A 26,266-nucleotide genomic window follows, 5' to 3' on the forward strand; every position below is an offset into this window, starting at 1 on the left:
AACTGTTCAAAACTTTACCGGATATTTAATAAGCCTCCAAACATGGGGTAGGGTGCTGATGGCATATCCCAGACATGGTTTTACACTGGCTCATATCTCAAGTCGATGCCATATCCTAGACATGGTCTTACACTGACTATCATTTCGTAGCCAATGTATGTCCTAGACATGTCTTACACTGGCTTACGTCTCAAGGCCGATGCATGTCCCAAACATGTCTTACACTAGCACTAATCTCGATGCCAATGCCATTTCCAAGACATGGTCTTACACTGGCTCTTATAATGTGGCTGATGCATGTCCTAGAGATGTCTTTATTAGCCTACAATAACCCATTTGTCATGGCACGAATATCCAATTTATTTCCTAGGTTCAAATAGGAATTCAACTATCTCTATTATCATCATACTTTCTCAATTCCACAATCAAGCAATTCATGCTATATTAATTCAAATACAATTCAACACATACATAAGCAATGTAGTTGTATTATTTACATACAACTTACCTCAGATTACAAAATGTGGCGACTAGTCGATTTAGTCGATTTGCTTGGCTTTCCCCTGATCTAGGTTCGAATTCAGTATTTCTTGATTTATAATAGCAAAATGTATTTATTTAGTCACTTAATAAAATTTGGCAATCAAAAATTCACATCTTCGGTAAAATTACCATTTTGCCTCTAGACTTTGAAAAAATGACCATTTTACCCCTAGACTCAAAAATCAATTTTTATCGAATTTCTTCATATCATAAGCTTAGCCGAACCACTTTTTCTCTTATAGTAACCCAAAATTTCCACTATTTCACACATATATCATCTATTTTACAACTTATGCAAAATAGTCCTTTTAAGTGTTTTCATGCTAACACCTTTTTCAATAGTTGTTTATAACACACCCAAGACTCTCTTTTTTTTTCATAAAAACTCAACAAACATTACAAATCCTTTCATCACAAAACCTTAAACTCTTAATCATTTTGTAAAATAGTACCCTCATTTGAAAGCTCATGCTTCAAGGGTCTCAAAAGTACAATAATATTCAAGAAAAGCCATTAAAATCACTTACTTGCAAGAGGAATGAGTTGCATAAATTTTTGAAGCTCAAAACCCCTAACAATGGCTGAAAAATAGGTGGAGATGAAGAAAGAATGAATTAAAAAAATGATAGCTAGGCTTAGGGCATTATTATATCATACATTATATCATCAAATTACCTAATGTTGGCTTTTCAACATTTTTATCTCCCATGGCCGACCAGCTAAGATTTAAGGGTATTTTTTCCCTTTAAAGACCCCAAAATTAAGGTTCATAACAATTCAACACCCTTAGCTATCAATTTTAGACTTTTGCAGTTTATGCGATTTAGTCTTTTTTTGAAATTAAGCAAGCAATCGCTAAAATTATTTCACCAAAATTTTCATGCACTAATATAAACTTATTATAAGTCTAAAATATTAATAAAATATTTTCTCTGACTTTGGATTGGTTTTTCGGAAACAACTGTCTCGACAACCCAAAATCAGACTATTACATGTGTCGGATAATTCTTTTCATGTGGCTTTAACTTTCTCGAGGCATAAGCTATAACTGTGCCTTCTGCATCAAAACACAGCCCAAACCATTTAAAGATGCATCACTATAGATAACAAATTCTTTACCCGATTCTTGCTGAACTAGCACTCGAGCTTCGGTCAACAGGACTTTCAACTGATCAAAACTTTTCTGGCACTTTTCTGACCACTCGAACTTAACATCTTTCTATAATAGCTTTGTCATCGGTGTTGCAATCATAGAGAAACCTTTCACGAACCACCTATAGTAATTTGTAAGTCCCAGAAAACTTCGAACTTCAGAAACATTTCTCGGAGGTTTCCAATCAATTATAGCTGAAATTTTACTAGGATCAACCTGAATACCCAATGTTGATACAACATGGCCCAGAAAACTAACTTCGCATAACCAGAACTCACATTTACTGAACTTCTCATACAACTATTTATCTCGCAAAGTCTGTAACACAAGTCTCAGATGTTCAGCATGCTTGGTTTCATCACGGGAATAGATTAAATTATCATTTATGAACACAACCAAAAACCGATCCAAATACTGTTTGAAGATCCAATTCATCAAATCCATGAAAACAACAGGTGCATTAGTAAGTTTGAAAGGCATAACCAAAAAACCATAGTGTCTGTACCTCATTCGAAAAGCAGTCTTTGGCACATCAGAGTCTTTAACTCGCAACTGATAGTAGCCTGATCTCAAATCTATCTTTGAAAACATTGTATCCCCTTTCAGTTGATCAAACAGATCGTCAATCTGTGGCAACAGATATTTGTTCGTTATAGTCACCTTATTTAGCTGTCTATAATCAATACACATTCCCATAGTTCTGTCTTTCTGTTTCACAAATAAAACTAGTGCACCCCAGGGAGAGAAACTCGGTCGTGCAAAACCTCTATCTGTCAACTCTTGCAACTGAGCTTTTAATTCTTTTAATTCAGTAGGTGCCATTCTGTACTAAGCTATCGATATCGGAGTCGTCCTCGACACTAACTCAATTCCAAACTCTACTTCTCGAATAGGTGGCAAACCCAAAAATTCTTCAAAAAACACATCCGGATACTTGCACACAATTGGTACTAATTCAATCTTTCTTTCAGCCACTTTAGTATCAAGCACATATGCAAAGTAAGCTTCACATCCTTTTCTCACATACTTCTGAGCTAACATCGAAGATATCACTACTGGTAAACCATTTAGATCATTAGATTCAATCCGGATAATCTCATCATCCTGGCACCGTAAATCAATAGTCTTTCTTTTGTAGTTTACAATAGCATCGTGCAAAGTCATTCAATTCATACCCAGAATTATATCGAACTCATCAAATGGAAACACTATCAAATCGGTAGGAAAACACGAATGTCGAATCACCAACGGACTTCTTACGCACTTTCTCAACCAGAACACACCGACCTGAGGGGTTCGACACTCTAATCACAAATTCAGTAGACGCAACAGGTAAAGTGTAACACCCTGAATTTGGGACTAGAAATATTATGTCTTGAGCATGGGAACAGTTAGGAAGCTGCTCATAAATATTTACTTGCGCAAGAAGGTGACAGAAATGAGTGTTTGCATCAGTGGTTAAGTGTTCTGGAGAGTCTGGGAAGTCTTGGATTCAAGCTTTAGCTTCCATAAAAATTTTGGTTTTTAAGGATAAAACCCCTATCTTTGGTCAATAGGGTTATAAGTAAAATTTGTTAAAATCATGATAGAATGGGCATGCTGGTCTAGTGGATAGTGGCGTGTGGAGTGTGCTAGTGGTCTGAGGTTCGAATCCTTGCTTGTGCAAATGGAGATTATTTTTACTGATGGCCATGGGAGGTAGTAGAGTCTGACAGAAATGCTACAGAGTGGAGTGGAGTTTGAATTGGTCATAGAGGGATTGTAGGAGGGAGTTGAGGAGAGATATTAGGAGGAAATCAAGGGAAGTGAGGGGAGAGGGAATAGAGTGCAGAATTTGATCAAGGAATACTCAGGAATTTTGATTTTGGGGGTGAGTTTGGTTATTCTATTTTGATTTTGTGAGCATTTTTGGGTATTTCCTGTTGTTCTCTAGAAGCCGATTGGTACCTAAGGTTCTTTCGAGTATCTCTTTTTCTGCGTTACACAATTTTGTTCTCTCTCTTTTCCTTTCACACTTTTGGTTTTGTCAAGTTATTCTTACAGTTTTTTTTCTTGTTGTGACCTTTCTTGATTGATTACTCCATCTTTTCTCCCCTCAATCGGTGGTGGCTTCTTGGTCGAATATCTTGTATTCTCCCCTCTCCCTCTCTATTGGTCCTTTCTTGACTGAATCTTACTTCGCACCCTCACCCTATATCGGTTTCTCCTTCACCAAAAACTGTTATTTCTCCACCTCACTGTGCCAAATCTTCACTGCTCTCTATAGATTTTGGTGGCATTTACAAACATTCTGGCTCTCTTTCTCTCTTTTTCTTTTTATCATACTAATAGTTTTCTTTTAACATCTCCTCTTGCCGCCATTAATTGCTAGGGTGTGTTGTGCTAAGCTTTTGTCTTTTAATGGAGAGTAATAGAGTGATTGTTCCTTTCCCCTACGTATGGGTTCCACTTTGATAAGTGATCTTTTGTCGGTTCAATCTGATCGTGGGAATATATGTTAATCAGTGTCAGTTGGATTTCAGGTTATCTTTAAGGAACTAGAGATTAGTCTCTTACAACGGCTTAGGTCTGCAAACCCTAATCGATTGAGGTAGGCAAGTGATGAGATATCGTTTTGTTAAGTGATATAGAAAGGGATTGCTAATCCTATTGTTAATAAGATTAATGGTGCTTTGTGTTTGAATATAGGTTGGTGTTCGTTGGCTTCTGCGCCTTTTCGCAATCAAGTGTGTAATCACTGTCTTAACCGTAAATTGGCAAAAACCAAAAAATAGGACCATTGATGCCATATGGGCGTGCGATCACTCGTGTCGTAATCTCAAACTCATAAATGTGGGTACTAGATTACGAGAGGCCACCATGGGCGATCTCATGGGCTTAGGCCAATTTGGGCCATGTTGGGTCGAAATAATGACTGAAATACCCCCATAGGTAAAATGATCGAAATACCCTCATAGGGTAAATGACCTAAATACCCCTATATGATAAAATGACCAAAATACCCCCATAGGGTAAAATGATCGAAATACCCCCATAGGGTAAAATAACCGAAATACCCTCATAGGGTAAAATGACTGAAATACCCTCATAGGATAAAATGATTGAAATACCCCCATGGGATAAAATGACTAAAATACCTCAATAAGGTAAAATGACTGTAATACCCCTGTAAGGTAAAATGACTGATTTGCCCTACGATGTGTATGACTGTATTTGAGCATGCCACGTTATATGTATATTGCATCCATGTAAGATATTATGATACGATGCATGAAATGTTGCATGGGGTTGGGATTGTTATTTTAGAGGAAGTGTACTGTATTGATATGGTCGCACAGGTCGCACAAGACGACTATGGATCTAAGGTTGCACGGGTCACCCAAGACGACTGTGGACCTACTGCTGGCTTTAAGCCATTCATATCACTGGCAACTTTGCTACAATACTGTTTAGTGCCGCAACCGGTTCTAATTCTGGAGTGTAAGGATGGGTGGGTTGATTTTATCCCCACATGGTGTGTAGGGTTGGTACGGAGATGATGTGTAGATGCTAGATGGGTAGGACCTACATACTGTTTACTGTTATTGCCACTGTTACTGATTTGGGCTTAGGCCCAGACTGTATTCATTCACAGTATGTTTGACTGTTTGCTTATATAGGATTACACACTGAGTTTTCGTAAACTTACCCATCTGGTAACTATACAGGTAATCCCTAGGCGGACTTGTGCTGCAAGGGACTCGAAGGTGGCCACACAACAGCTTATGCTTCCGCAATTATCTTTTAAATTATAAGTAGTTTAATTTGGGCATTTTCATGTAATAAGGCCTCTCTAAGGTTTTAACTTTAAATTTGGGATTTTTTCTTGCTTTGATATAAACTGCAAGTTGTAGGAAGAAGACGTGTTTTCAAAAGATAACTGTTTTTCAAAACACCACGACTTCTTAATATAATTTTAAAGCTTCCGCAACAAACATAGTTTTAAAGTGTAATAACAATCTAATATGATTCACAAATGTTCGTTAATGATATAATAAGGTTTTAAGAGATAACGGGCTTTCTAATGAAATTATGGTTTCGAAAAACACTTAAATATGACACCGGCAGATTCGGCCATAACGTCTAAGCCGGGTTTGGGGTGTTACATAAAGTCTTACTGAATACTAAAGTCTCACACACATAAGAATGAGTCAGACTAGGATCAATCAATGCAACACTAGTATCACAGAGAGTGAATGTACCAGTAATAACATCTGGGGATGAAGCCTCCTCGCGAGCACATATGGCATAAGCTTTGGCAGGTGCGTGAGCCCCAGATCGAACTGTCATGTCTTTAGTTCATCTCTGATTGCTACTTATATTACTCATATTTCTAGGTGGTCTACCTCGAGTGTAGTGCTACCCAATCTCGTATTCTATACTGGATTTTGTTTAGCTAACTCAGGGCATTCACGAACAAAATGATCCATTGATCCACACTTAAAAAAGGCTCGATCATGCAATCTACAATTGCCAGGAAGTTGTTTACCATAATGTTTACACTCGGGTTGATTCGATCTAACATTACCAACACTAGCTATTGAGGTAGCTATTGAGCTCACAGGTGGTCTATCCCAATCCCGTCTAGAATAACCAAAAGTGGCCTTAAAATGACTAAAATCATCTCAGAACTTCTTGGATGCCGACTGAAATAACTTACTCGATGATCTCTTACGTGAATCTCTAGCTTCAAAGTCAGCTTTTCTTTTTTCTTTCTCGAGCTCTTCAGCTTTGCAAGCTCGCTCAACCAGTACTACGAACTCTTTTATTTCAAGTATGCCAACTAGCAGTTTAATGTCTTCGTTCAACCCGTCTTCAAATCTTTTACACATTATGGCTTCGGTCGAAACACACTTTCAAGCATACCGACTAAGTTTCACAAATTTTTGTTCATATTCTATCACAGTCATACGACTCTGTTTTAACTCGAGAAATACCTTGCATTTTTTATCAATGAATTTTTGACTGATATATTTCTTACGGAACTCAATCTGAAAAAAGTCCTAGGTCACCCATTATTTCAGAACCACCATACTAGTGTATTCCACTAGCGATATACAATGTTTCATGACAAAGATATGGCACATTTTAAGCACTCATCTGGAGTACAAGATAACTCATCAAATACGTGGATATTATTATCAAACCAGAATTCAGCTCGCTCAGCATCATCATCATCAGTAGCTCTGAATTCTTCAGCCCTATGTTTTCTAATTTTATCAACATGAGGGGTATGTAATCTCAACGGATCACTCACTAGAGGGATAGCAGGTATCGAAAAAGGATTAATCGGGGGTGGAGGTTGTTGTACAGCCGGATTCATCCAAATATACTGAGTAAACCAGCCATTCATCATTTGATAAAAGACTTGCTTAGCCTCTCCCTCTTGGTTATTCGAAGTTGGTTGAGAATTAACTGGTGTTATCCTTTGTGCGGGAGCAAGTCCTATACTCTCGACACCATCAGCGACGGCTCTATCAGGATCCATTTACTATACGAAAACACATTTTCAAATGTTAGAAATCATCACACTATCGCAGTATATAATATGGCATATATAGCTAGACTCACACGCGCTACGTTAGTCCTAGAATCGACTAAGCCGTAGCTGTGATACCAATCAAATATACACCCCTAACCTGTATCCATCGCCAAAAAGGGGTTACGAGGTACTGCCAAACTAAACACAACTTTCGGATAATCATAGATAAACATAGAAATTAAACATCTTAAAATATCACAACTAAATATATACTAAATGAAACTAATTATTACAGGTTACACATAAATTAAATAACATACAACAATAATCATTATTAAATGGCTGGTTATAAGCATATGGATATAAACATCTCATTATTCATTACTTAAAATCAAACATACATGCAAACTTATTATAATTTAAATCAAAACCAACTTAATTATTAAAAACTGAAATTACTATTCATATGTTCATTTGCTAAACCTTTAACCGAATATATATATAACATGCAAACATATATGCCTTATTTGTTGTCTACTTCTACTATGCTCAATCACATTACAATTATGAAACATTTCCAATAACCAAAATGAATATTCAAACCTATTATTTTACCCTTCACACCAACATATCAATTATATATAAATATATAATACATATTAGCTATTCATCCAACATATATAGCATATCACTCAAATTTGTTTTAACATGTTACTATCACATATCAATTAAATAAACAAAAGTCATACTTAAAACCAATTTGATAACCACATATTCAGCTAAATCTATATATAAATCCCTATAGCCAAAGCAATCCAATTTATTCATCAAATAAATAACACCTCAATTTTTTTACATCCACCGAAAATTTATTTACCTTGTTTGCCAAACTAAACATAGTCATTTCACAAACTATTCATTATGCTTAAAATTTCATTTATAATCAATGAACAAAGATAATAAACCTATATCTATATCTATTCCATTCCACAACCGAATATCCACACTTCAAATCACGGTCATTTACATATATATAAACTTTTCACCTTTTTAATCCTATCAACCCACATGACTATATCATCATCAATATACCAAATATATCATATGCATATAGCATGTTTGATATTTTCAAAATATACTTAAACCATAACCATAATTATACAACCATTAACATATATATCAAACACCTCCCTCATATATATATACCAAAAACGAAATTTCCTTTAACTTAAACATTATACTTAGCCATATTCGCATGACTCTATATACATACTCAATCAAAATAAACTAACACAATGGTTAGCCCATACATGCCATAAGTTCAAATTCAACTTATAAAGTATCGAAAATAGTTGATAGTGTGATAGACTTTGCTGACGATCCCCGAGCTCATAACTTGACTCCAAAATCTATAAAACAGAAGCAAACATGTACACACAATAAGCTATCAGAGCTTAGTAAGTCATAAGCAAATAAACATCTCAAAGCATAATCAACTTATTTAACCAAACCAAAATATACTATTCATAATCCCATTAAATCTCAAACTTTAAAACCCTTTTATTTTCTTTTTCTTTTCTTTTGTATTCGGCAAGAACAAGTATGAACACCAAAATTGCTTTAATTTTTTTATGTTTTATGATGTATTAACATATTAATAAGTTTACATATTTAACATTAGTGATTTTATAATAAAACTATATATTATATGTCTAATGTCATCCATACGTAATATCAATGGCATAATTGCAACATAAATGGTTCATATTATAAAGAAAACAATAATTAGCCACTTTCACATTTAACCATCAAATTTTCATTTTACACGATTAAGTCCTTTTTTTTAATCGAGCACTCAAACGACAAAATTAAATCACAAAAATTTGACAGATATAAATTCACACATAATAAACACAAAAAAATGTTTCTAAAATATTTTTCTGAGTCAGATTTGTGGTCCCAAAACCACCGTTCTAAATAGGGTCTAAATTAGGATATTACAACTCTCCCCCTTAAGGATTTTCATCCCCGAGAATCTTACCGGTGAATAGGTTCAGATAACTCTCTTTCATTGCATCTTTTGGCTCCCACGTTGCTTCGTCAACTCCAGGTTTATGCCACAGTACTTTAACTAACAGAATTTTCTTATTTCGCAATTCTTTAACCTCACGAGCCAAAATACGAATCGATTCTTCTTCATATGTTATATCGAGTTAATCTCAATTTTTGACTTACTAATCACATGTGAAGGATCAGATCGATATCTACAAAACATCAAAACATGGAATACATTGTTGATCTTTTCTAGCTCAGGTGGTAATAACAGTCTATAAGCAACCAACCCGATACGCTCTATAATATCATGCGGCACTATAAATCTCAGACTCAGTTTGCCTTTCTGACCGAAACTGAGTATTTTCTTCCAATGTGAGACTTTGAAAAATACTTTCTCCCTGATCTGAAGTTCTATATCTTTTCATTTCAAGTCTGCATATGATTTCTGACGAACTGACGCTGTTTTCAAACTTTCACGGATTACTTTCACTTTCTGTTCAGTCTCTTTGATCAAATCGACCCTGTGTATCTTGTTTTGACTGAGCTGAGTCCAATACAATGGTGTATGACATTTACGACCGTACAAAGCCTTGTAAGGTTCCATTTTCATACTCGATTGAAAGCTATTATTGTACGCAAATTCAATCAGAGGTAAGTATCTTTCCTACGTACCTTCGAAGTAAAGAATGCAACATCTCAACATATCCTCAAGTATCTGAATGATTCACTCAGACTGACCATCTGTTTGCAGATGGAAAGTAGTGCTGAAATGTAATTTCGTACATAGTGCATCTTACAGTTTCTTCCAAAACCACGATGTAAGCCTCGAATCTCTATCCAAAACAATAGAAATAGGCACACCGTGTAATCTCACAATCTGAGAAACATATAATTCAACTAGCTTATTGAGTGAATAATCTGTACGAACCAGAACAAAGTAAGATGATTTAGTTAATCTATCCACAATAACCTAGATTGCATCTTTCTTGCCCAATGTCATTGGTAAACCAGATACAAAATCCATCGTGACTCTGTCTCATTTCCACTCAGGTATCATGATCGGCTGAATAAATCCAGGAGGTACTTGATGTTCGACTTTTACTTGCTGACAGACTAAACATTTTGAAACAAAGTTTGAAATGTCTCTTTTCATACCATGCTACCAGTAAAGGCGTTTTAGATCATTATACATCTTCGTACTACCTGGATGAACAGATAACCGACTACTGTGAGCTTCATTCAAAATCATCCGAATCAATTCTGAATTTCTCAGAACACATATTCGATTTCTGAACCTCAAACAACCCTCAGCATCAACTCTGAATCACAATGAGCTCGTTTTGCTAACAAATCATCATCAACTTTTGAGCATCACAAATTTATTGAACAAATAACGGTCTTGCTTTTAATTCAGCTATTATCAAACCATCATCAGACATAACCATATCCACATTCATTGCACGCAAAGTAAATAGTGATTTTCGGCTTAGAGCATCAGCAACAACATTAGCCTTACCCCAATGATAGTCAATCACAAGCTCGTAGTCTTTTAGCAACTCTAACCATCGTCGCTGTCTCAAATTCAGATCTTTCTAAGTTATCAAATATTATAGGCTTTTGTGATCAGAATAACATGACATTTCTCACCGAACAAATAGTGACGCCATATCTTCAATGCAAACACAATAGCTACCAATTCCAGGTTGTGTGTCAAATAGTTCTTTTCATGTTCCTTTAATTGTCTCGAGGCATAAGCTATGACTTTGCCTTCCTTCATCAAAACACAACCCAAACCATTTAAAGATGCATCACTATAGATAACAAATTCTTTACCCGATTTTGGCTGGACTAGTACTGGAGCTTCGGTCAAAAGGGCTTTCAACTGATCAAAACTTTTCTCGCACCTTTTTGACCCCTCGAACATTACATCTTTCTATATAAGCTTTGTCATCGGGTTGCAATCATGGAGAAACCTTTCACGAACCGTCTATAGTAACCGGTGAGTCCCAGAAAACTTCAGACTTCAGAAACATTTCTCAGAGGTTTCCAATCAAGTATAGCTGAAATCTTACTCAGATCAACTCGAATAGCCGATGCTGATACGACATGGCCCAAAATACTGACCTCGTGTGACCAGAACTCACATTTACTAAACTTCGCATACAACTGTTTATCTCGCAAAGTCTGTAATACAAGTCTCAAATGTTTGGCATGCTCGGTATCATCACGAGAGTAAATCAAAATGTCATCTATGAACACAACCACAAGTCAATATAGATACTGTATGAAAATTCGGTTCATCAAATCCATGAAAATAGCAGGTGCATTAGTAAGTCCAAAAGGCATAACCAAAAACTCATAGTGTTTGTACCTCATTCGGAAAGCAGTCTTTGGCACATCAGAATCTTTAACTCGCAACTGATAGTAACCTGATCTCAAATCTATCTTTGAAAACACTGTAGCCCCTTTCAGCTAATTGAATAGATCGTCAATCCTTGACAATGGATACTTATTCTTTATAGTCACCTTATTGAGCTGTCTATAATCGATGCACATTCTCATAGTTCTATCTTTCTTTTCCACAAACAAAACTGGTGCACCCTAAGGAGAGAAACTAGGTCGCGCAAAACCTTTATCTGTCAACTCTTGCAACTGAGCTTTCAATTCTTTTAATTCAGTAGGTGCCATTCCGTACGAAGCTATCAATATCGGAGTCATCCTAGGCACTAACTAAATACCAAACTCTACCTCCCGAATAGGTAGCAAACCGGACAATTCTTCAGGAAACACATCTGGATACTCGCACACAATAGGTACTGATTCAATCTTTCTTTTGGCCACTTTACTATCAAGCACATAAGAAAAATAAGCTTTACAACCTTTTCTCACATGTTTCTGAGGTAGCATCGAAGATATCATTGGCGGTAAACCATTTAAATCATTAGATCCAATCTGAATAATCTCATCATTCTGGCATCGTAAATCAATAGTGTTTCTTTTGCAGTTTACAACAACATCATACGAAGTGCATACCAAGAATTATGTCGAACACATCAAACAGCAACAACATCAAATCAACTGAAAAACACAAATCTCAAATCATCAACGGACAATTCTTACACACTTTGTCAACCAGAACACACTGGCCCAAAGGGTTTGATACTCTAATCACAAACTCAGTAGACTCAACAGGCAAAGTCTTACTGAATACTAAAGTCTCACACACATAAGAATGAGTTGAACCAGGATCAGTCAATGCAATTACACTATTATCATAGAGAGTGAATGTACCAGTAATAGCATCTGGAGATGAGGCCTCCTCACGTGCGCAGATAGCATAAGCTCTGGCTGGTGTTCGAGCCTCAGATCTAACGGAGTATCTTTAGTCCCTCTCTGACTGCTACTCACATTACCCGTATTTCTGGGTAGTCTACCTCAAGCTACAGTGTTACCCGATCTCATATTCTGTATTGGATTTTGTTCAGCCAACTTAGGGCATTCAAGAATATAATGATCCATCGATCCACATTTGAAACAGGCCCGATCGTACAATATACAACTGTCAGGATGTCGTTTACCATAATGTTTGCACTCTGGTTGATTTGATTTAACATTACCAACACTAGCTACTGAGGTAGTTCTCGAGCTCATAGATGGTTTATCACGATCCTGTCTAAAATAACCCAAAGTAGCCTTTCAACGGCTAGAATCATCCCGAAATCTCTTTGACACCGACTGAAAAGACTTACTCAATGATTTCTTACGTGAATTTATAGCTTCAAAGTCAGCTTTTCTTTTCTCTTTCCCGAGCTATTCAACTTTGCATGCTCGTTCAACCAGTACTACGAACTCTTTTATCTCAAGTATGCCAAGAAGCAGTTTAATGTCTTCGTTCATCCTGTCTTCGAGTCTTTTACACATTATAGCTTTGGTTAAAACACACTTTTGGGCATATCGACTGAGTTTCACAAATTTCCGTTCATATTATGTCACAGTCATGCGACCCTGTTTCAATTCTAGAAATTATTTTCACTTCTGGTCGATAAATCTCTGGCTGATGTATTTCTTACGGAACTCAGTCTGAAAGAAGTCCCAGGTCACCTGTTCTTTCGGAACCACTGACACTAGTGTATTCCACCAGTGATATGTGGTGTCTCGTAACAAAGATATGGCACATTTTAAACACTCATCCGGGGTACAAGATAGCTCATCAAACACGTGGATAGTACTATCAAGCCAGAATTTAGCTCGCTTAGCATCATTATCATCAGTAGCTTTGAATTCTTCAGCCTCGTGTTTTCTGATTTTAACAATAGGAGGTTATGTAATCTCAACGGATCACTCACTTGAGGTATAATAGGTATCGGAGAAAGATTAATCAGGGGTGGAGGTTGTTGTGCAGCCAGATTAGTCCATATATATTGAGTAAACTAGTCATTCATCATTTGGTAAAAGGCTTGCTTAGTGTCTCCCTCTTGGTTACTCGAAGTTGGTCGAGAATCAACCGGCACTGTCCCTTGCGTGGGAGCAGGCGCTATACTCTCGACATCATCAGTTAATGCTCTGTCGGGATCCATTTACTATACGAAAATATATTTTTAAATGTCAGAAGTCATCACACTATCACATAATATAATATGGCATGCATAGCTAGACTCACACGCGCTATGTTGGTCCTAGAATCGACTAAACCGTAGCTCTGATACCAATCAATGTAACACCCTAACTCGTATCTGTCGCCAAAATGGGGTTATGAGGTATTACCAGACAAGACACAAATTTCAAACAATCATATGCATACACTTGCTCAAACTTTTAAACCAATCAATTATTAACATAAATAACTAATTTAATCATTATTACCATATAGCTGAATATAACTTTAATGCAACTTATAGAATGTACAAAAAGTACAAACTACCATACACTTCAATTGAGTACTAAAAATCAATCATAAATAGAACTTACAAAACCAAGTACACATAATCATATCAATTTGACCATATCATATTCGACACTTCTACATTACTACATATTCAATCAATTTATATTCACAATTTAAGGACTAACCTATACACTACTCGACATTCATCTACTATCAAGTAGAACATTTACACATCACATAAAAACTCATATAATTTTCATGATTTACTAATGCACAAGTCATTATTCATTTGGTCATTTTTCAATGCATTTAGCCAAATACAAATATGTTTAACAAATATGTTTTAGCAGTTGTTCACTTTCAACTTTATTCAATTACTTTACAAGTCTATACATTTCAAATATCTAAATCAATATACATATAAACATATATATAACATAGCTTGTCTAACATTTTAACATACCATAACCGAATACAAACATGCTAATATTCCCTATTAAGCAATATAACAAAGATCGCATTTTTAATTAATTCAAAGACCATATATTTGGCTAAGTATTTAAGTATTCATTTTACTAATTTTTATGTCATATCAAACTTATTACATCATATTCATATGTATATATATATACCAAATCATGTTAAATACCTATATTATACATTTACCAAAATACAACTCAAAACCAACTTGCTTCTTAACAATTCGATAACAATATAAACCATTCATAAAGATAAATCATACCATATAACATGCATATCAAAATGAACTCCAACCATGTTTGGAATCACATAATAATACCTTAATTAAGCATATCAACCGAATTAACATACATATTTATCTATCCATATATCATAACCGAATCAACCAAATGCACACATCCAAAATCACCAACCAACTTCAATGCACAAAACACATATTACAAATATCAATCATCCATGATACATAGCATGATAACCAAAATGAAATTAAACCATAATCAAACAAAGCCAAATTCAAGCATAGAAGTTAAGCCATTTTCGCATGGCTTAAATTATACAAAACCAAAATCCAACATTTCAAACTATAATCTAGCCTATACATGCCATAAGTTCAAAATTTTAACTTATAAAATACCGAAGGCAGTCAATAGTGTGATAGACTTTGACGATGATCCCCGAGCTTGTAACTTGACTCCAAAATCTATAAAACAATGCAAATAAACACATACAGTAAGCTATCATTAGTAAGTCATAAGCAAATAAATAACTCATTGTTAACTTCAACTCAACTTAGCCAAACTAATTTACGCTATCATATTCACATTTATTTTCAAGATCATAATTTCATATATAACCTATACTTCCATATACAATTTCACATTGGCCGAATATACCTAATCTTATATGTACATATTCAAGAATCATTTCAAAAATATTCACATTATATATTAAGAAGGTCGAATACACTTTCCATATTCACATATATTCATCATTTACATCATACATGATTTGTAACAAATATTAAGTAACTTACTTACCTTATTCAAGTAGGTAATAAGCTAACTCATACCTGGTCGTTTTAGCTCGTTATACACATTCGATCACAACTTATCGTTGCCCAATGAACCATTCAAAATTGGATAGAACACTCGAATAATCACATATATCGTACAATGCCAACGTCCCAGACGTGGTCTTACATGTAATCACATATCGATGCCACTATCCCAGATAGGTTCTTAATCGTAGATATATATCAGAGTCACATATTGATTCCAACATATAAAATGTGGTCTTACTCGCACACATATATCGATGCCATGGTCTTACTCGCATATCACATATCAGAATCCTATGTCATGACATATGTATCCTACATATTCCTAAGGTTCATACGGAGCTTTCGGACGTCGTAACTCAGTCGAAATGAATTCATAAATATAGCTGCCAAACTTGTACACATTTGGCTAACTCATATATATATTCACATATTTCATTTCAGCATATATAACTCACATTTAATTAAAATTAATAACGTCTATTTCCTTATAAACTTACCTCGGACGATGAAAAATTAGAACGGGATGATTAGTCGACAACTTTAGTTTTTCCCTGATCCAAATCCGATTTCTTTGGTTCTTGATCTAAACATATTAAAATTAAACTTATTCAAACATATTTTCAATCAATTTAGTTCAAAAACACATAAATGAGCAAATTACACTTTTGCCCTTGACATTTCACATTTTTCACAATTTAGTCCCTATTTCACAAAACACAAAATATTCAAAATTTGAATACACCCATGTTAGGTCAAATTTTACCCATGTTCATACAAGTACATATATTTCATTTATTTCATATTTTAGTCCCTCAATTTATTATTTTTTCAATTTAGTCCTAATAACTCAAAATCATCAAAAATTTCAATACAAAACATATCAATCTAAAACATATCTTTTATTTTCCACCATCAAACAACAAAAATCACACGCTTTAAATAATGACATAACTCAAAATATTCATCAAAATAAAAAATTCAAGCATGGGTTTTGTAGATAACATAGCAACAGTTTCAAAAACGTAAAAATAATAAAAAACCGAGCTAAAACTCACCTTGAATCAAGCTTCAATAGTGCCAAACTTTAAAACCCTTTTATTTTCTTTTTCTTTTCTTTTTTATTTTGCAAGAACAAGTATGAACACCAAAATGGCTTTAATTTTTTTTATGTTTTATGATATATTAACATATTAATAAGTTTACATATATAACCTTAATGATTTTATAATAAAACTATCTATTATATGTCTAATGTCGTCCATACATAACATCAATGCCACAATTGCAACATAAATGCTTCATATTATAAAGACAACAATAATAAGGCACTTTCACATTTAACCATCAAATTTTCATTTTATGCGATTAAGTCATTTTATTTAATCGGGCACTCAAACGACAAAATTAAATCACAAAAATTTTATAGATATAAATTCACACATAATAAACACAGAAAATAATTTTAAAATATTTTTCTTACTTTGATTTGTGGTCCAAAACCACTGTTCTGAATAGGGTCTAAATCGGGTTGTTACATCTAAAGTGTGAGTGGTAACATAGGACATTTGTTTTTTTTTTAAATTTTTATACTTTTATTTTAATTATTATTGTCAAATGTGTGCTTGACCTTGTAGAAATATAAGTGATTGGTTAGGAGCATGTACATAGGTTGATTGTGTTTTCTATAAATTTGGCATGATAGTAAATTATTTTAAATTTTTTGACTATTAGACTATTAAGTTCTATATATTACACCTTAAATAGGGATTGCGTAATTGAATATACCAAATGATATAGAGAATACAGAGAAATGAGCATGCTAGTATTTATGATAAATAATTGAATTTGTGATTGTTTGATTAATTAAATTTTTGAATACTGAGATTGTAACACCCCAAACCCGGCCCAGACGTTACGGTCGAATTTGGCGTGTCACATTGAAGTGTTTTTCGAAAACCATGTTTTCATTGAAAACCCTTCTTGATGTAAAACTCATTGGAGCGTTATTGTAAAACTCATGTTTTAATTAAAAATCTTTGAAAAGAATATTTTCGTTATAGATTAAAGTGAATGGAAGATGTGCACCAGGTAGGAAGCCAGAAAAGAGGAGGTGAGTCTATTAGACTGCTTAAGTACCAAGCTCTTCATGGATCCAATCCTAGACATGCACACATCCATTGTTACACTTAAAGCATATTACTTGTCCACGAACAACAAATTAAGTTTAAGTCCATTTAAAATATTTATTTCCTTTGAAAACATTTACGTTGCAGAAGCTTTGCTCGGCAATCGTGATATTTTAAAAATAACTTTTATAAAACGCGCCCCAAAGCTAACCAATTTAATAACCCAAAATATTAAAAAAAAATTGAAAGAGCAGCCTTATTACAACTTAAACCAGAATAAAAATAATCAAAATAATAAATGCGAAACTTATTTTAAAGAAAGAAGAAACTTAATCTTCGTAGCCACTCTGAATCTCGCCCAACTCCAAGTCCACCAACTAGGGCTCACCTGCAAGGATGGAAGAGAAAGGGGGTGAGTTTGGAAAACTCAGTGTGTTATCCCAACCAGAGCCCAAATCAGTTCAAGTTTTACTGGGCCTAAGCCCTATTCAGAAATCAGTGTTAACTGGGCCTCAACCCATATCAATATTAATCTGGGCCATAGCCCCTTACAGTATCAGAGTATATTAGTCCTAGCCCATATCAGTATTAATCTGGGTTGTAGCCCTATTACGAGTCAAGATATATTGGGCCTTGCCCATATCAACACAGTTGGGCCCATTTCAATACAGTTGGCCCATAACAAAACAGTCTCATATGATTGATGCATGATAACCCCATCCAACCCTGCACTTGTCTCCGTCCATCCCTACACTTCCTGTGGGGAATAAATCATCCACGCCATCCGTACACTTACAGTGTTAGCACCGGTTGCGGCACTAACTATAATCCGCAGCAAAGCTGCTTATATCAGAGTATGTGGCACAGCCACCAGAACGGGTTCTTCCTCCATAACATAACCTAGATCCCATGCAATAGATATACATGTCATGGCATACAAAAAACAGAATCAGAATATCATGCATTTCAGTCAAAATTAACCCTAAGGGTATAACGGTCATTTTACACCTAGGGGTAAAATGGTAATTTTCATACTTAGGGTAAAATTCATTATTTTAGGGTTTACATACATCCTACAATAGTTAACACATCAACAGAAACACTTACCGAGCGTCTTTACTAAATTGGGCCCGTTGGCACATTAACCCATTTTCGGCCCATTAAGCCCAAATATATCGAAGTGCACGAAATTGCGCACTCTGCAATCATACCACTTTAGATTATCAAAACTAACAAACAACCATCTCACGAGCGTTTGCACGCTCACAAGTTTACAAAATGCTGGCTTTCCGGCATTTCGACTTTTCGGCTTTTGCCGATCTAGTCTATGAGTGGGTGTCATTTACACACCTGTTTTATGACGATTCATTGACGAGATCCACGCATGAACTGCCTTTGCCGCAGTTAGCGACTAGGTTTAAATCCAGTTGTTCCACTTGTATAAGCCCTTGATCAACAGCCTCTAGATCACACACCGATTCCTTCAGTCAACGATTCCCCTTAATTCCTACTCGATTCTGATGCAGTTCTAAGCCCTTAAATGATAACAAAAGTCGAGCCTTCAGTGATCTTAAAATTCGGCTATGTCCCTATGGCTATGCATTTTCAGCTTTTTGTAACAGTGAAGAAAAGATGAGGATTTTGTAATGGCTTTGTCGACAGAAACTTGGGGTTTAGAGGACTAGAGAATCGGTCAAGAATGATGAAGAGAAGTAAAAAGATTTGGCTAGGAAAAATCGGCACAGAAGAAAATATAGGCTTTCGGGATTTTGACTTTTTATGGCAAATGGTTATGAAGGTTTAGAAACGACTGATAAAAGATGGAGATGTACAGGATAATAGGAAGATTTGGCTACAGAGGAAAAAAGAAAAAGAAGAGGAGAAAGTAGATGGAGAGAAAAAGAAAAGAAAAGAAGAAGGAAAAAGAATGGAAGAAGAGAGGAGAAATGATGAAGGTTGATCTCAAAAATAATAGTAGCTATGAATGGCCCCAACCGAAGTTCCTTTCATGACATAATCCTTTCACATTTAATTTTAACCTTTACCCGCTTCAGTTCTGGCTTGCTAAAAATAAAACAGAATTCACCTTCCCTTGGAATCGAACCCATAACCTCTTGGTAGGCCTAGCACGCTGCTGCCACTGTGCCACAGACGCTCCTTGTGTTAAATTATACTCGCAACCCCTCTTAATCCTTATTCCAATCGCGATCTGCATAAAAACTCCCAAATTAAGCGCGCCGTGCCTTGAACCCAAGCACCTCCTAGTCTTCCTAGCGTGCTTAGCCACTAGGCCAGGAGCTCCTTTATGCTAAAACTCAGCCCAAATTCTCTTAAGAGGCAAAATTTGAGAATTTTGCTAAAGCTATGGGCCTAGCCCAGGACCTTTTTCCCATACCATAACCCTTCGTATTTTATTTATTTACTAAACTAAACATAATTCTAATAATTAATAATAGTAATTAATTTAGAACATCTAAATTATTCGGGTCGTCTTCTCCCCGAACCCAGACTCAAGGCCCAATACTTTTTAGGCACAATTTCTGGGGCGTTACAGAGATACATAAGGATGACCTAAGGTATTGTTTGGTGCACAAAAACTCATAAGCTGGTCGTAATTGCTATATTATGTTGTGACTTCCTATATAGAGAAATAAGAAAGGTGAGAGAAGGAGAAATAAGGTGGTGACCAGACAAGGGTTACTAAGGGGGAGAATAGGGAACAATACGATGTGTCAAACTATTTTCATGCTTTAAATTAACCCAAAATTGGTATGACTTATTTGTGAACACCTTAGCCCCAAACCGATTTGGACTATGAGGTCGAGAGATAAGTAGTTCTTGTTGACTCGTTGATTTAGTGGAAGATCGAGAGAGCCTGTTAAGGTAGCGACTAGTTGATTGAGTAGAAACCTGAAATAAGAATTAGTTATGATCACCAAAGCAAACTAACCACCCATGCTTAGATATGATTAAGTTAGAACTGATACACCCGAAGTTCACTTCACATTTGCTATTTTTATTTTCTTTATAAAAACTAAAAAAAAAATTCTCGTATTTATATCTTTTCATCATATGCTTTATTTAAAGTATTAATTAGATTTATTTGCATTTAGGTTAAAGTGAATTGAGTACTCGTCTCCTTTGGGTACGATCCTCGAAGTACTTATCTACTTCGTTGTAACTATATTACTATTATAGTATGCCCTAAGACCAATCATGAGATGATTGTAATTACATACTTGTTTTATCTTGTTTATGAATATAAGGCATTGTCATTATTATTTCAGTTTCTTTTTCTATGTATATAAATAAACTGAATTGCAATAAAGTCCTAAGAAAAATATGATTATTCTTAAAAGGTTCTTAGTCAAGTATTATTGTGAGCTTGGACAACAATAATGCATTGAGCCTAATATGTAGTTGATTGATGACAAAGTGTTGTCATTGACATAAGGATGTCAAAATCAATTCATGAAAGGGTTATTACAGAAAGGTTATGTCGAATTACAACTTCTTGTAACTTAGGTAGTAATGATGCATTACTAGATGCCACTCATTTCATGTATTATTAGAAATATTCTAGTATTACTACTAACGTTACAATAACCTCCAGGGCCACACCCTATGGTTAAAACAAACAAAATCCAAACACAGTTGGTATTGTGTTTAGCTATCAGATGAATTAAATTAATTATTAATTTAATTTAATTCGACAATTAAATGTACAAGCTTTTTGTACACAAATAGAGAACATATTTAAAATTAATATATCAATTTAATTCATATAATATTTTAATAGAATATAGTTTACTAAAATTATTATAACAAATTATTATAATTAATATTTCGATCAAACATTGAAATATGGTAGTATAATCCATTTTGGAAAGAATCTAATGTTTTTAATGTTTTTCATATGTTCTCAATAGGTTGATTCTTTTTTAATATATAGACACCAGATATATCAAATTAAGGTTAAGTGTGTTTTAAAAGAAAAATAAGAAAAAGATCTAAGAGCCATTTTGGGATTTTTTCTGGAAAAGTACCAATAGAGTTTTTCCCGTTTGTTTTAATACCGAGAGGACTACTGATCATGAGGTTTCGTGATAGGTTTTAAATATTTATAATTACTCGTTCTTGAACTAACTATTATCGCAGTGTAGGCAAGTGTACCTATTGAATAGTAGTATAGTTTTAGCAAGACCGGATTGACGAACCCAAAGGAACTAAAAGTACTAGTAATGACTGTCTTTTTATTATCTAGCCTAAGAATAAAGAGATTTTGTTTTAATTAACTAATTATCTAAACTAAGAACTCACTGAGAAAAGAATTGGGGAATTGCTTTTGGGAAAAATCGATTGACTTAAGACAATACCTAAGGACAAATCCACCTAGACATTACTTGTTATTCTGGCTCCGAATCGGATGATGTATTCATTCAACTTGTTCCGTAGAGATCCCTAAGTTATGTTATTATCCCTATTCAAGAATAATAACGTCTAATCCCTAGATTGAATAACTGAGACTTTTCTCTAATTAACATTCTAGGGTTGCATTAACTCGATCTATGGATCCCCTTATTAGGTTTCACCCTAATTCGGCAAAATCTTGTCACCCTATTTCTAGGCACGCAATCAACTCCGCTTAATTATGACAAAAGTACTCTTAGACAGGGTCTATTCCTCCTCTGAATAAAAGCATGTCTTGAATCAGTATCCTGGGATATCAAAACAAGAATTAAGAACACATAATTAAGAACAAGTTAAATATTTATATTACGATTCAGAAAATAATAACAAGATTCGTCTTAGGCTCCATTCCCCATAGGTATTTAGGGGTTTTAGTTCATAACTAAATAAGAAAACATCTTAGAAGAATAAAGAATACCAAACATAAAGAAAACCCAAAAACTCCTGAAGGGAAATTGAGGAGAGATCTTCAGTCTTGATGATGAATTCGGATCCTGAGATGGATCAATCGGCTTCCTTGGAGTAATTCCTTACCCCCTATTCTCCATCTCCCTTTTTCTCCTCTTCTAGGGTGTATTTATAGGCTTTGGAATGCCTAGAAGCCCTCAAAAGTGGAGTTTTTCGAATTAGACTTAACTTGGGCTCAGAAGGGACACGCCCGTGTGACACGTCCGTGTGCGATTACTTCTGGCCGTGTTCAAGCCTGTCAAATTGGCACGGTCATGTGGCCTGCCCGTGTGAGGAGGTCCAAGCTGTGTTGATTTCATACCTTGGCCCATTTTTTTCGTTTTTGGACTGTTTCTCATTCCTTTCACTTTCCTAAGCTCGCCTAAGTATAAAACATGAATTAAAGCATTAGGTGCATCAAATTCACCAATTCTAATGAGAAATCATCCATAAAATGCATTAAACATGGGGTGAAAATATGTATAATTTACGGTTTATCAAATACCCCCACACTTAAGCATTTGCTTTTTCCCAAGCAAAATTCTCAACTTATAATCAAAATAAATTCTCCTCAACTTATAATTTCTATTGATAATATCTCAATCTAATCCATAGGTAATCATACATTGAGAATTCAACTAAAAGAACATAAAAGTTTCAAACATTCCAAGTTGAGTATTTAGTCATGCAAACTTAGGTGCTTCCCTTCGTCTAAGTAATTACCTTTGATTCAGAATATCACAGAGTTTCACATCCTTACTAAAGGTTTACTCAAATCACTCGAGGTGTTTAAGGACAATAAATGAAGCACTCAATAGTCAATAATGAACAGTCATTACCATAGGCTTGCATGAAAATCAAATCTCCACCACTATAATTTAAGAAGATATACCAATCAAAAGTTCTTTAGAGGGTTGTAGTGAGGCTTGGTTAGGGGGTGTGGTCACAAGCTGAAAGAAAGGATTAGAATCGAGATTGAATTGAAAATTTTCCTAACTAGAAAAAGAGTTAATTTTCACTTTGCGTACAACAAAGCTTCTCTCAGAATATGAAATTACATATATGCATACATAGTTTTTTTTTAAGAACAAGTTACATAACATAGACTAACTATTAAGAACAAGACATAGCTAAGCAATTTATTCAATTCAAATCTCGACAAAAATAAGGATTAATTTAGGTGATTTCAACAATAATGGGATAAGTGTTAATATTAAGGTTAATACAGGAAATGGCTTGTTAGGCTCAAGGTGGTTTACTAGGGGCAATCGTGGAGGTAGGCTTTTCATGGCATGAGTGGGTTAATCCTAAGTTCCTTAATCATTTTAATATATCAAATCAAATGGTGTTGTGACAGCCTATTTTTAGAATTAACCGGAACAGTGGTTTTAGAGCCACCAAATCTGACGAGTAGGTTTGTAAATATTATATTTAATATTTACAAGTTAATTGTGATTTTAAAAATGTTTTTGATATTGTGTTATTTGTTTTATAAGTGATTTATTAAGTTCAAGTGGTATGACCCTAAGGTCAAGTGGGTTTAGGAAATGAGGTATCGGGACCTCATTTCTATAAATCGAGTCATAAATATTTTTATAAATATTTACGAAGTGGAAAAAAGATGGTATTAAAGTTTCGTTGAAAAATTTTATCATTTCGATAGTTAATTAAACAAAAAGGACTAAATCGCGTAAAATGCAAAAGTTGCATTCTAATTGTTTAAGTGTTTATTTTCCATGTTTTACTAAAGTAGAAGTCCCTATTTATCAATTAAACCATTACTTTATGATAGTGGAGATTGGTGGTTTGGCATATATGAAATTATGTATTATTATAAAAGACAAAAAGGTAAATGGAATATTAAAATGTATTAAATAAAAAAAAACATAAAATGGCCATGTAAATTTTATTTCTTGGTCGAATATGGAGGAGAAAAAGAAAGCCATTGAAGCTTCCTTAGTTTCGGCACTTGCATGAAGTATTGAATTCGTTGATCTAATTTGTTGTTACCACGAACGAGGTAAGTTCGTATGCAATGAGCATTGTTAAATTTATGTTTCTAACGCTTTAATATCGTATAAATTGTATATACATGAATATTTTAATGTCTGACGACATATCGACTAAATATGGCCCTTAGTGTGTGGGGCAATCAAATATGGCACTCAATGTACGAAATATTGAGAATGGCACTTAGTGTGTGAGATATTGAGAATGACACTTAGTGTGCAAAATATTGAATGATTCAAAGGGAAATTATAAATTTTGATTGAATGATTAAATAGAGTAAAGTGAACAGGTATACATGCTATATTATATGAATTGTTTATGAGACGACTTTATAATGGTGATATTCAGGCTTTGAGCCTAGAAAGCCATGTGCTGGTGAATTAAATCGGGCTTATGCCTAGCAGGCTTATTGCCGGTGTATAAAATCAGACTTTAAGTCTAGCAGGCCTTGTGCCGGTGGGACATACAGGCTTAAGCCTAGCAGGCTTTATACCGGTGAAATATTATAAGTTTATGCCTAAAAGATTTATTGCTAATATGGGAATTGAATACGTTAAACGAGCTAAAATGATCAGGTATGTGATAATTGATTACCTATTTGAAAATAAGGTAAGTATATGTGCAAAGAATGTATTATGATGTATGTAGAAATGAAATATGGTTATGTGCCAATCAAACATAAATGAATGAATAAGATGTGATTTGTAAAGTTGCATATGTGAAATTTGTCAGATGTTATATGAATGAAAAATAAATTTGATTATAAATGATCATACAAGATTCATATGGGAAAGATATATAATTAAATGTGTTATTTCCCATAATGTGTTCATTTGGCTATATGAAAGTGTGAAAGGGTTGATGTATGAAAATTTAATTAAATAAGTTTGTGAAAGTTAAAGTTGGTTAAGTGAGTAAATATAATATTGAATGATGATAATTTGATATGAGAACATGTTATGAAATTTAGAAAGGTTGTGTGAGATAGCATATTATGTTTACGGCATTGTAATGAAAGTATTTTTTATGTTAAGTTTATTCAGATACGAGCTTACTAAGCTTAAAAGCTTACTCTGTGTTTTCTTTTTCTTATGCTTATAGATTTTCGAATATTTGCTCGGGTTGGAAGTCGATGGAGACGACATTACACTATCCTATTATCATTTTAGTAAATAACATTTTTAGACTCGGTTATGTGGCATGTATAGGCTAGTCTTGGAGTTAATTGTTTTGAATGAGTATGTATTTAAAGCCATGCGAAATTGACTTGCTTATTATGCTTAAGTTTGGTTTTACATGTTCTTAATTAAAATGTTTAATGAGTTTGGTTTTGGTAGTCGTTTTAATAGTTAGCTCATTTTGAAAATATGAAATGTGGTGTAATTAGAGTGATGGATGATGGTATATTAACTTAACAGGTTTGGTTACTAAGTGGTAAATAATGAATATGTTTTATGATGGTTTTGGTTGATTGTATTGGTATGGTTTCAAATGGTTAATAATGGTAATGATTAAG

The sequence above is a fragment of the Gossypium hirsutum genome, chromosome A05 (genome assembly GCF_007990345.1).
Source record: "Gossypium hirsutum isolate 1008001.06 chromosome A05, Gossypium_hirsutum_v2.1, whole genome shotgun sequence".
NCBI lineage: Eukaryota > Viridiplantae > Streptophyta > Magnoliopsida > Malvales > Malvaceae > Gossypium > Gossypium hirsutum.